Raw genomic sequence first — 14071 nt, 5'->3', positions numbered from 1 at the left:
GACCGTGACAGTGGTGATATACATTTCCATTAAAAGACCCTGATCTATGGTCTCCACCCACACTCTGCCCCTTAGAAATACCATAGTGACCATATGGAAGGAGCATCAGGAATTCTTTACTTGGAATAAATATCAGGAACACAAACATGTATTTCCACTAAGTAGGTTTTGAATTGAATTTAAAAGTGATTACAGACACACACATATACTGTATATATCATTGTTGAGCACCACTCTTATTATGCAGTACTGCATACACAGTATATTTTTGTGCTGGGTGTATACACAACCGCCCCCACACTGGAATTGTGTGGACAGGTGTGTATACTCTCAGGCGCCAGTTACTGCCGGACTGAAGGAGATTTCAATAATAGCAAGGACTGCTGCTCCTAATTATAGGGATAATTGCAATCCCTATATTTAACAAAACACACAAACTACCCACAAGGGTGTGACCCCCTGTGGAAAATCAGGAGCGCTGACCCTACTAATTATTGGAGACAAATAAATAATGATTACAATAATACTAATTAAAATATACAAATTATAATTTATTAACATATAATGCTGCAGCATAAATGACATACATTAAAACCATAATAGATATGTATATGAGCTTCTAGTGCAAATATATATATATAAATTTCTAGTGCAAATGCTCCACCTATACTAATGAAACAATTAAAAATTAAAAATTAACTAAAAAACCGAGGCTTGGATTTCCACCATGGATTTCATAGAGTCCACTTGATGCATTAATGGACCCGCTGATTCAGCATTTTTAGACACCAATTATATTCACGTGTCAGTAATTCATCAGTGTCCCGGAAAAATGTGTGCACACATATATTGATTCCAAATAGGCAATTACCGTATATAGTTGGATCCTTATATCACCTCAAAGGTCAGCCTGTTAGGATGATTCCAATTAAAAGAGCTCCCTCTGCTGGTGCTTGTCCATTAATTGCAGATTATCTGGAGACTGTATTTCACAGGATTTCATCCACAGCTCTCCGGCTCCCTCTGCTGGCGACTGGCCGAAATTGCAGGTAAAAGGCTGATATCGTAGCCACGAGCCGGTGATCGCTTTGAACAATTAAGTGGTGATTACCACTGATGATGATGGTCCCTTCAAAAACGCGTTTCTCCGCCTTCCACACTCAGCGGCTTCCTCAGTTTGAAACTGAGGAAGCCGCTGAGTGTGGAAGGCGGAGAAACGCGTTTTTGAAGGGACCATCATCATCAGTGGTAATCACCACTTAATTGTTCAAAGCGATCACCGGCTCGTGGCTACGATATCAGCCTTTTACCTGCAATTTCGGCCAGTCGCCAGCAGAGGGAGCCGGAGAGCTGTGGATGAAATCCTGTGAAATACAGTCTCCAGATAATCTGCAATTAATGGACAAGCACCAGCAGAGGGAGCTCTTTTAATTGGAATCATCCTAACAGGCTGACCTTTGAGGTGATATAAGGATCCAACTATATACGGTAATTGCCTATTTGGAATCAATATATGTGTGCACACATTTTTCCGGGACACTGATGAATTACTGACACGTGAATATAACTGGTGTCTAAAAATGCTGAATCAGCGGGTCCATTAATGCATCAAGTGGACTCTATGAAATCCATGGTGGAAATCCAAGCCTCGGTTTTTTAGTTAATTTTTAATTTTTAATTGTTTCATTAGTATAGGTGGAGCATTTGCACTAGAAATTTATATATATATATTTGCACTAGAAGCTCATATACATATCTATTATGGTTTTAATGTATGTCATTTATGCTGCAGCATTATATGTTAATAAATTATAATTTGTATATTTTAATTAGTATTATTGTAATCATTATTTATTTGTCTCCAATAATTAGTAGGGTCAGCGCTCCTGATTTTCCACAGGGGGTCACACCCTTGTGGGTAGTTTGTGTGTACAGTATATTTTTATATAAATATATACATGTGCATATATCTATACATATAATAAAACTGTAAGGGTTGTGTTTGTACATAGCATTTTTTTTTTTAGAAATATACTTGTAGGGACTGTTTCTGAACTATGTAGATGGGAATTTGTTTCTGTCTGTTCGTTCCAGCATCACGCAAAAACTACTGGATGTATTTGGATCGTGTTTTCACTATTGTATAGCTTGGTGACCAAGAAAAAAAACTGAGTACAGTATGTATGATCTTGATGTGACATCAGGAAGAGGAGCAATTAAGGAAAAACAAGACACTTGACACTCGGCGCTCTGAAGGTTGGTGTTCCAATCGTGCTTCTGCGGAACTTGACTCCACCCAAGTTATGCAATGGAACCCAATTTAAATTTACTGCTCTGTAGAGGAACCTAATTGAGGCAGAGACTTGGCGTTGGCATTTCTATAATCGGTGCAGTGTGTGCGGTGTACACAGGCCCCTGGGTCCAGGGGGTCCACACCACACACACTGCACCCTTATATTATACTAACCTCTCTGGAGTCCCACGATGTCAGCCCTGCTGTTCGGGCACAAATCACTTGGAAAATGGCTGCCGCGGCCATTTGCGAGTGATTTGCGCATGCGCACTGGAGTTGTCCCCGGGAACAAGGTATGGGTGCCATGTTCCCGGAGACCTGCACATGTGCAGTAAACTCTGGCATTATGCCAGAGACTACTGCTGCCGGAGAGAAGGGAGGCTGCAACCGAGTCCCCTCCACTCTTAAAACACCCCTGGGCGTAGGTGAGACTGTGTTTATACCACATATACCCCTTATCCCCAACAATTTTCCTTTATTATTTTAAGCGCCTGCAGTTTCCTGTAAGCGCCTGCTTCTTTATGACAATTAGCAAGTCACATGGGCAAACGCTCAGGACTGCAGGTGTAGATCTCAAGACCAGCTGCTTCTCCCGCGGACAGCTTTACGTGGCTTGCTCACAAGTTAGTAACCACAATCATCTTTTTGTGCTAATCCCTGAAGGAACAAAAGCAAATATTGTTACAAAGAAATTTTGTTCTAAATGTGTAAAATATAAAATATACATCACAATAATATGGTAGGTGGTACTACTGTCTTTGTAAAAGTAGTTCCACTGAGCAATACCAGACATCCACTTGAGCAAAACCGTAGGCAAATGCTAGTTAAAATTATACAGTAACTTGTCATCCCCATCCTGAGATGGTGATCCTTATTAAATAGTCTTCTCCATGGTATGCATGGCGAGGTATCCTTCGGGAGACCTGCTAAATCTTATTGCTGGCAGGGGTTACCTCCAGCAATAGGAAGTACCCGCTTTATGTATTGAATGAAGACCTATCACTGTTGTGAATACCCCTTTTGTCTGACTTTTGTACTAAGCAGTGAAAAAAGTGGAGAAGTGATCCAGTGGAGAAGTTGCCCACGGTAACTAAAAAGCTGCTCTGTATAATTTTATAGTATGCAAATTATAAATGTTACTTCAATGATGATTGGTTGCCATGGGCAACTTCTCCACTGGCTCACTTCTCCACTCTTTTCACTGCTTAGTATATTTCCCCCTAAAGATGCCACAAGTGCATTAGCACTACAGCACCAACCCACCCAGAGCAGGAATCCAGATGGGGCTCAGTCTGTACAGGACTGTGCTGTGCTTAGAGACGTGGGTGTAACTATAGTGGGTGCAAAGCTTACCATTGCTATGGGGGCCAGAGGTTAGGGGTCTTTATTCAGATTATATAGTTGTATACCAATTTCCCTACTAAGCAATTTGGTTTGATCCTTTGCCCATACTAAATTGTATGACTGACTTTACATTGTCAGTGAGAGTAGAGTGTAGTTGGTGTTATAATAGGAAGGAGGCATTGTAATGTGCCATAATCTGATCTGCTCATTGTAATGTGGAGGGCACTATAATGTGACACAATATGAAATGGAGGCACTATAGTGTGGCATAATATGAACTAGGGTACTGTAATGTGGCACAATATGAAATGGAGGCACTGTAGTGTGGCATAATATGAACTACTGTAGGGCACTGTACTGTGGCATAAATTGAAATGGAGGGCACTGTAATGTGGCACAGTATGAACAGTGGGCATTGTAATGTGGTATAATATGCACTGGGGACACTGGAATAATGTGAATTGAGGATACTGTGTGGCATAATGTGTACTGGCACCCTACAATGTGACATAATGTAAACTAGGGAACCACAATGGTTTATAAAATAAACTAGGGCACTACTATTGGGCATAATTAGGGCACTACTATGGTTCAGAAAATGAAGTAGGGTTTTTCTCTTAAGAAGCATTATTACAGGGGCCCCTTCAGTATGTTGCTATGGGGCCCACAAAGTTCTGGTTACGCCCCTGCTTAGAGAGGCTGCGGCTACTGTGACTGTCTGAGTCCTGTGTCCAGGTAACTGATCATAATCACTGATTGGGGCTCAGGGAGTATACATATACATTATCTGTTACTGCAGAGGAGAAGCATTACTCCATCAGATCTCCTGACTGAAATCAAGTATAATGAGAATAGAGTATTGTCATTTTCCCTTTTTAATGTATGAAATCTGAAACACAGTATAATAAAACAAGTTTGTGTTTTTTTCAAAGTCAATGATCCGAGCATTTTCCATTTACTTACTACACAGAAAAAGAGATACTGGGCCTAATTCAGACCTGATCGCAAAAGCAAAATCTTTCTCTAATGGGCAAAACCATGGGGGTGATTCAGATATGATCGCTGGGCTGCATTTTTTGCTGCCCTGCGATCAGATAGTCGACACCTACAGGGGGAGGGTATAAGGTCTGTGCAGGTGTGCATTAGCTTTTTTGCAGTCTCTGCGCAGCCCAGGACTTACTCAGCCGCTGCTATTGTTTTCTGCTGATCGGGGCCGGAGCGGACGTGAGACGGCTGTGGTATGTAAGGTCGACCACACTTGGGTTGACAGTGCCCAGGTTGACCACTATTGGTCGACAGTAACTAGGTCGACAGGGATTCCAGGTCGACAGGGTCTCTGGATCGACATGTTCTAGGTCGGCAGGCCAAAATGTCAACATGAGTTTTTTGGAAAAAAAATTGGTGTTGTTTTCTCCGTACAGTGACCGGGAACACCAATTAGTGCGCAAGTTGCCTCGCTGCATTCGGTACAAGTTACTATTCCCAATCATAGTCCACGTGGCTCGTTAAGTATGAAAAAGTTCAAAAAAAGAAAAACATTGTGAAAAACTCATGTTGACCTTTTGACCTGTCAACCTAGAACATATCGACATAGAGACACTGTCGGCCTACAGTAGTAACTGTTGACCAATAGTGGGCGACCTAGACATTGTCGACCTAAGTGTGGTCGACCTAGAGACCGGATACCCGTCAGACAACCTCCCTGAAAACGCCTGATCCCGCCTGCGTTTTTCCGGACATTCCTGTAAAACGGTCAGTTGCCACCCACAAACGGCTTCTTCCGGTCAATCTTCTTGCGAACGCCCATGCGTTTTGATTTTTTGCACCATCCTGTCGCTAGGCACCGATGCCCGGTGCTGTTGTGCGACACGCCGGCGCATTGTGGCTCACACGCATGCGCAGTTCAGATCTGATTGCACGCTGTGCGAAAACACACAGCAGTGATCACATCTGAATTACCCCCCATGTGCACTGCAGGTGGGGCAGATATAACATGTGTAGAGAGAGTTAGATTTGGGTGGGTTATATTGTTTCTGTGCAGGGTAAATATTGGCTGCTTTATTTTTACACTGCAATTTAGATTTCAGTTTGAACACACCCCACTCAAATCTATCTCTCTCTGTATATGTTATATCTGCATACCTCCCAACATTTAAAGTCGAAGAAGAGGGACTCCTGCGCAAGCGTGTCCAAAAAGGCGCTGTGGCATAAAGAAAGGGGTGTGGCTGCACAGCAGTGTTGCTGAAAACAGCCGCACCCCCCGTTGTCAGTGAAGGGGTATGCCAGGAGGTCTGTCAGCTGCTGGCATGCCCATTCTCCCTCTGTCTCCACTGAATAGACGCTGTGCGCTAAGCAGAGCAGCAGTGACAGGAGCCTCCCAACTGCCCCCCTCCCCCGTCCCACTGCGGGATACCAAGGCCCACGGGTGGGACGGCAGGACTGTCCCAAAAAAACGGCACTGTCCCGCGAAAATCGGGACAGTTTGGAGGTATGTATCTGCCCCACCTGTACTGCACATGGTTTTGGCCATTAGAGAAAAATGTTGCTGTTACGATCAGGTCCAGCAGTGCAAGTGGGCGGGTATGGGTGGGTACAGCGTACCCTTAAGAATTTTTTTGTGGGTATGCCGTATTCATGCCGACAGGCCGACGCTACTTGCCGCCACCGCTCCCCTCCCTCCCTCCTCCCTCCGCTGCTGACCAGCGCCGCTGCTTGAGGGGAGGAGAGCGCAGCGTTCGCTCTCCTGCCCCTCAGTGTCTTCCTTTAATTCAGCGCCGGCCGTGAGCCAATCAGAGTTCGCGGGCTGCTGGACTGCGAGCTTTGATTGGCTCACGGATGGCGCTGAATTGAAGGAAGACAGTGACACCCGCACCGGCTGAGGGGCAGGAGAGGCGCAGGCTGCGCTCTCCTCCCCACACACACACACACACACACACACACACACACACACACACACACACACACACACACACACACACACAGGATCAAAACACCAGCAGCAGAGGTGAGCAGCAGGGGAAGACAGACATGTATATCTGGCACTGGGGACATGTGTACCTGGCACTGGGGGCATATCTGGCACTGGGGGGGACATGTGTACATGGCACTGGGGGGACATGTGTATCTGGCACTGGGGGCATATCTGGCACTGGGGGGACATGTGTATCTGGCACTGGGGGCATATCTGACACTGAGGGCATATCTGGCACTCGGGGTACATGTGTATCTGGCACTGGGGGTACATGTGTATCTGGCACTGGGGGCATTTCTGTATCTGGCACTGGGGGGGGGGACATGTGTATCTGGCACTGGGGGACATGTGTATCTGGCACTGGGGGCATATCTGGCACTGGGGGCATATCTGGCACGGGGGGACATGTGCATCTGGCACTGGGGGCATATCTGACACTGAGGGCATATCTGGCACTGGGGGCATATATGGCACTGGGGGTACATGTGTATCTGGCACTGGGGGCATTTCTGTATCTGGCACTGGGGGCATATCTGGCATGGGGGGGCATTTCTGTATCTGGCACTGTGGGGCAATGTGTATCTGGCACTCTGAGGCAATGTATATCTGGCACTCTGGGGGCATTTGTGTATCTGGCACTGTGGGGCAATGTGTATCTGGCACTGTGAGGCAATGTATTTCTGGCACTCTGGGGGCATTTGTGTATCTGGCACTGTGGGGCAATGTGTATCTGGCACTGTGAGGCAATGTATTTCTGGCACTCTGGGGGCATTTGTGTATCTGGCACTGTGGGGCAATGTGTATCTGGCACTGTGAGGCAATGTATATCTGGCACTCTGGGGGAATTTGTGTATCTGGCACTGTGGGGCAATGTGTATCTGGCACTGTGAAGCAATGTATATTTGGCACTCTGGGGGCATTTGTGTATCTGGCACTGTGGGGCAATGTGTATCTGGCACTGTGAGGCAATGTATTTCTGGCACTCTGGGGGCATTTGTGTATCTGGCACTGTGGGGCAATGTGTATCTGGCACTGTGAGGCAATGAATATCTGGCACTGTGGGGCAATGTGTATCTGAAACTGTGAGGCAACGTATATCTGGCACTGTGAGGCAACGTAGATCTGGCACTGTGAGGCAACGTATATCTGGCACTGTGGGGCAATGTATATCTGGCACTGTGAGGCAATGTATATCTGGCATTCTGGGGGCATTTGTGTATCTGGCACAGTGAGGCAATGTGTATCTGGCACTGTGGGGCAATGTATATCTGGCACTGTGGGGCAATGTATATCTGGCACTGTGGGGCAATGTATATCTGGCACTGTGGGGCAACGTGTATCTGGCACTATTGGGGGTCATATGTGTATCTGCCCCTCCCCCATATGTGTATAACGCTCCCATTTTCACTGACCACGCCCCAATCTTTATTGGCTATGCCCCATGTGGTATATGGCCACACCCATTTTTTGACGCGCGCACACAGTACCTATTAGACATTTTTTCTACTTGCATCACTGATCAGGTCTAAATTAGGCCCACTGTACGTAAGCGTTTAAATGTCTGTAAGAGCTGTACAATGTAGGGGTACCAATTCTTATCTTGTATTTGGGTGGTTTACTGTAAATCAGAAAAGCCGGTTAGTAATATCTCTGGCCATAATTTACTGTTCATGTAAAACTCTTTTTATACTGTTGTATGACCTGGTCACATGGCTATTACAGTTGCAATGACTATTTTTAAGTAGGGAATGATACACACTGAGGTTCCCTCTTCATAAATAGCAGTACGCACAGATAGACAGAAATGGGAGGTCAAACCTTTTGCCAGGCAATAAATCACCAGCAATCATAAAATGATTCTAGATACTACATGCTGGTTGTATGCCTGTGACTCTCATTCAGAAAGTCCTGGCTCTGATTGGACAGGGTAAGATTATTTCAGGTGAGGGTGACACTAATACTAGATAGCGTAATGCAGGGGTAAGAACATAATTGTACAGTGATCATGCCCCATTTACACTCTGCTAAACATGAGCTTGATTTAGGGATAAAGGATTGACATGCTGTCATTCCGAGTTGTTCGCTCGCTAGCTGCTTTTAGCAGCATTGCACACGCTAAGCCGCCGCCCTCTGGGAGTGTATCTTAGCATAGCAGAATTGCGAGCGAAAGATTAGCAGAATTGCGAATAGAAATTTCTTAGCCGTTTCTGAGTAGCTCGAGACTTACTCCTACACTGCGATCAGTTCAGTCAGTTTCGTTCCTGGTTTGACGTCATAAACACACCCAGCGTTCGGCCAGACACTCCCCCGTTTCTCCAGCCACTCCCGCGGTTTTCCCTGAAATGCCTGCGTTTTTCTGCACACTCCCAGAAAACGGCCAGTTTCCGCCCAGAAACACCCACTTCCTGTCAATCACACTCCGATCAGCAGAACAATGAAAAAACTTTGTTACGCCGTGAGTAAAATACCAAACTTTTGAGCTAATTTACTTGGCGCAGGCGCACTGCGTACATTGCGCATGCGCAGTTTGCGACTAATCGCTCCGTAGCGAAAAAAAATAACGAGCGAACAACTCGGAATGACCCCCATGGACTTTGATGAAGTTCAGAGCACGGACCGCAAAAGCACTGTATACTATCATGCTTAGTCCTGCATTCTCTCTGTATATTAGACTATTCCAAAAATAGGTTAACAATCTGTTTATTCTGCAGTGTGCAGAACACAAATGGTTTTTGAGATCAGAAATTGTGCATGAGAAATAGCTTTGTTACTCTTATAGGCTCTACACACTGGGTGATATGAGTGAAAGATATGAAGGAGATACCGTTCATATCTTTCAGTGTGGAGGTACCAGTGATGAACGATGTGCGGCCCCGCACTCGGTGCCCCGTCGCTTGTGCATGCAGGCCAATATGGACGATCTCGTTCATATTTGCCTGCACTGCTACGGAGCTGGGTGATGGGGGGAGTGAAGAAACTTTACTCCCCTCGTCACTGCCCCCCCGCCACCGGGTCGCCCGTCGGCCGTATCCGCCGTCGGGCAGCTCGACGGCGGATCGCGCAATGTGTAGGCCGCATAAGCTACTAGCTAAGTCTTTCATTGGCAGTAACAGCACCAAAAAGATGTTTTTATGAAATACAAGGTAATTGGGGAAGTATCATTGATTCCATTAAGCTTGCTGACTGCCAGGTACATGACGCAAATATATCATTTTATACTATTTACCATTGCATTATCCCCTCTACTCAGGGGCGTTTTAAGAGAAGAGGGAAGCCTCCGTCGCGGGCCCCCCTCCTCTCAGGCAGCAAGTGACTCTGGCACTGTGCATGTGCAAGTCTCCAGGAACATGGCACCCGTGCCTTGTTCCTAGGGACATCTCCAGTGCGCAAGTGCAAATTACTCAGAAATGGCAGCGGCGGCAATTTTCCAAGTGGTTTGTGTCCGCACTGCAGGGATGTCACCACGGGACTCTGGACGGATAGGTATAATATATGGGTGCACACACTGCAGCCATTATAGAAACGGCTATGCCTCTTCTCACTTACCATAAAGCCAGCAGTTTTGCCTTGTGTTCCAGGTTGTAAAGCAAAAGTGCTATGTATGTTACTGTATGGTATGGGGTATATTCAATTACCCGTATTAACACTCAGTTCAACTTAACTGCAATTTTTTTCCTATTCAGTTAGCACAGATTTTTCTCACAGCTCCTGAGCATGTGAAAAGTATATGAAAATCCATATTTTAAGGTAAAAATTCCATAATGATTCAATTAGGTTAGTTTTTAACTAATATATGCTTATATGGCCAATAATTACATGTTATTTTGAGGGTGATATTCTGCAAAGAGCAGTATAATGGGTTAAAAGACGTGGGACAGGTATATGGTGGTGTTGTATGGATGGGACAGGTGTTTTTAACCTTGCAAATGGTGGTTACAAGTGCTTTTTAATATTTTTTTGTGTGTCTTCAAAGGACACAAAAATCAGTGTACAGGTATTTTTTTTGCACATCAAATTAAACTAGTGGGGTAATTCAAATCTGACTGCAGCAGCAAATTTGTTAGGTAACGGGCAAAACCATGTGCACTGCAGGTGTGGCAGATATAACATGTGCAGAGAGTGTTAGATTAAAAACGGTCAGTTGCCACCCACAAACGGACTCTTCCTGTCAGTCACCTTGCGATCGCTCATGTGATCGCTTTTCCAGTTGCTGCCCGCCAATCCCCATCATTGCAGACTGACACGCCTGCACATTGCGGTGCATACGCATGCGCAGTTCAGACCTGATCGCAGGCTGTATGAAAACGCAGCCTAGCGATCAGGTCTGAATTAGGCAGAGCTGTAACCAGGTGTGTGCCAAAGGTGCCTGGCACGCAGCACATATGTGCTGTGGACACACCGTTCGGCAACACCTGCAGGGCTGCTCCCCACCGCTAGCTGCAATGCTGCCCGCTGTCATGTACAGTATGCAGTGGTGTGCTTGACTACTTACTTGGCGAGCAAACCACTACATACATACTAGATATATACAGCATGCAGCATTGCAGCTCCGCCCCCTCCTGTCTTACCCAGTCTCAGGCGCACCGCGCACATGTCATGTCACAAGCTTCCCGTCCCGCACACTCATGCATTGGACAGCCGCCAGCGCCGCTGAGCAGCACAGGACTGCCTGGCGGCTGTCCAATGGAACGGGTGGCTGCAGCCTGCGGCTCAGACACTGGCCGGCACGCAGGCTGCAGAGAAGGAGGGGGCGGTAGGACGGGAGGGCACAGTCACACACAGGAGCCACACAAGGAACAGGAGGAAGTCTGGAGAGAGAAAGCAAGTGCAATACAGCACTTCTATTGGTCGCTTCAACTTATCAGCCAAAAAATGAAGGGCAATAGTGAACTTTTTTTTTTTAATTCAAATTCAAATACTTAAAATGGAAACAGAGAAGATGTGGCCGAGGGAACATCGAGCAGCCAGCAGCACACCGCAGCAGCGCATCTCAGCGTTGGGAGTGGCCTCAAACACTGGTGCGCTACATCCTGCCTCCCTGACTGAGCCCCTGAACAGAGAAGACCTGGTAGCTGCTGTGTGACAGTCCCAGGGGTTGACTGTGTTGTGAGCCAGATCTTGCCACCTGCCGAGAAACTTGACCCCTAAGTGTGGAGAAGAGGACTTCTGTAAGTGCGCTGTCAGGGTGTGTGTGTGTGTGTGTGTGTGCGTGTGTGCGTGTGTGCGTGTGTGTGTGTGTGTGTGTGTGTGTGTGTGTGTGTGTGTGTGAAGGAGTTCTCAGGGGGAGGGGAGGTGTTTGCATATACAGTATATGTGCTGTTAGTGTGAGTTCGAAGTAGAGCAGTGGAGGTGTTTGTGTGACGGAGATGTCAGTGTGGGTATAATGAGAGTAGTGGGGGGGGGATGCTGAGTGCATCAAATTTGATAGTATTGTTAGTATGAGGGTAAAATATAGTTGAGAGGAGGAGGTAACGGAGTAGTGACAGGTCGGGAGGAGAAGATATAGAAGCAACAGGTCCAGAGAAGGAGACGGTGAAGTGAAAGGTCCAAAGAAGGAGATGTGGTAGCAACAGGTCAGGAGGAGAAGGAGGTGGGGAGGAGAAGATATAGAAGCGACAGGTCGGGAGGAGGAGAAGATATAGAAGCGACAGGTCGGGAGGAGGAGAAGATATAGAAGAAGCGATAGGTCGGGAGGAGGAGATGGGTAAGTGACAGGTCAGGACTCAGTAGTAGGAAATGGGGAAGCGACAGGTCAGGAGGAGCAGATATAGAAGAAGTGATAGGCTAGGAGGAGGAGATGGGGAAACAGCAGTTTAGGACAATTACCAACTATATATATTCACCAATATATGCACATTTATTTCATGCTTGACTACTGTAATAGACACACATAAAAAACAAAATGGTTGCTGGTTAGCTTTGAAGGGGAAGAACAACAACCTGCCATAAAGTGTAAAAGGGTATTCTACCTGCCATAATGTGTGATAGGGGCTCTAACTGGAGTAATGAGTGATATGGGCTCTACCTGGAGGTATGTGTAAAATGGGGCTCTACATGGCGTAATGTGTGACAGGGACTCTAACTGGCATAATATGCAAAAGGGGCTCTACCTGTGTAATGTGTGTAAGTGGCACTATTGTGTGTCAAAATGTGAATAACGAAGACTACTGTGCAGCGTAATATGAATTTGTATTATTTTGTGATCACGGCCATTCCCCATGAAATCACGCCCCTATATTTTTGCGCACTTGTCCTATTTTGAGTATGTGTGTGTGTGTGTGTGTGTGTGTGTGTGGGGGGGGGGGGGGGGGGGCGCCGATGCTATTTCTTGCACACAGCGCTAAAATGTCTAGTTACGGCACTGGAATTAGGCACATGGTTTTATCCATTAGCTAATAAATTTGCTGCTGCGATCAGATCTGAATTAGGCCCTAGATCATTTATTTGCTTGAAAAATATTTTCTAGTATTTATTCACTTTAATTAAAAAAAGCAAACATAAGCCATTTGAAACAGTTCAACAAAATGGTCAAACGGTTAACCTAACAATGGTCGACTCGACACATGTTTTCATTGCCACACTTCAGTCACTCCGCTACGACTGCACTCGCCACAGGTTATTATTCCCAATACAGTAATAGTCCACGTAAATAGTAAATCAAGCAAATGTTGGTGAAACGTGTGAAAAACACAAAAAATGTGTCGACTATATGTGTGTCAACCATAGCCATGTCGACCTTTTGTACCTGTCATCCTTTAGTGCCTGTAGATCTTAAGCACTGTCGACCTTTTGCACCTGTCGACCTAATGTTTTAGACTGTCTAACTAGACAGTGTAGATATATCATCTGGATACCCTACTAAGCATGGTCCAAGGTATTTAGTACCCACCCACCACTCTCCGTGCTTGCGCAATGTGTCTCACGCCATAAAAAGCTTAGGTGAATTACACCTTTTTTTATACAAGCAGATTGTTTTGATAACAGTGCAATGCAGTATCAGTACTTTACATGATCAATGTAATTTACAGATTGACCACTAAGTGGCGATAGACTGCTACTAAAATATAACAGGTTACATTTTTCGCACAAGTAGTACTGTAAGTTTTTTCAGTAAATATTTAAAACATTGACGTGGCAGTTTTACAATGTATTCCTACTGTAATAAAATATTTACTCAGCAGCCTTGAATTTATTTTTGATTGCTTTTAAACAAAATCACATTTATTGGGCAATGTAAACATTTGAAGCGCCACTGAGCTTCATTACAAAATCCATAACTGAGTACTTTATTCATTAGGTAACGTTTTAAAGAGAGAAGGATTTAGAGGGATGAATAAAATAGATTTATGCTACGTTTATGTATGTACTAATAAACTAAATGCCCCAGCATCCCAATTCTGATAATAAAACAATAAATAATCCAATTCTCCACTTGCCGATGGAGGCAAACTGTGCATGCTAAG

At 45.4% G+C, this 14071-nt stretch overlaps 1 protein-coding gene across 6 annotated transcripts in view; it reads right to left on the bottom strand.

The window, feature by feature from the left end:
• PRKG1 (protein kinase cGMP-dependent 1) overlaps positions 1-14071 on the bottom strand; it is a 1872748-nt gene that overhangs the window by 99923 nt on the left and 1758754 nt on the right. The gene's annotated exons all lie outside the window — the stretch shown is intronic.

The sequence above is a fragment of the Pseudophryne corroboree genome, chromosome 3, assembly GCF_028390025.1.
Source record: "Pseudophryne corroboree isolate aPseCor3 chromosome 3, aPseCor3.hap2, whole genome shotgun sequence".
Taxonomy (NCBI): Eukaryota; Metazoa; Chordata; class Amphibia; order Anura; family Myobatrachidae; genus Pseudophryne; species Pseudophryne corroboree.
Note: the sequence above shows the minus strand (reverse complement) of the source record. Positions and strands in the feature narration are given on the sequence as shown.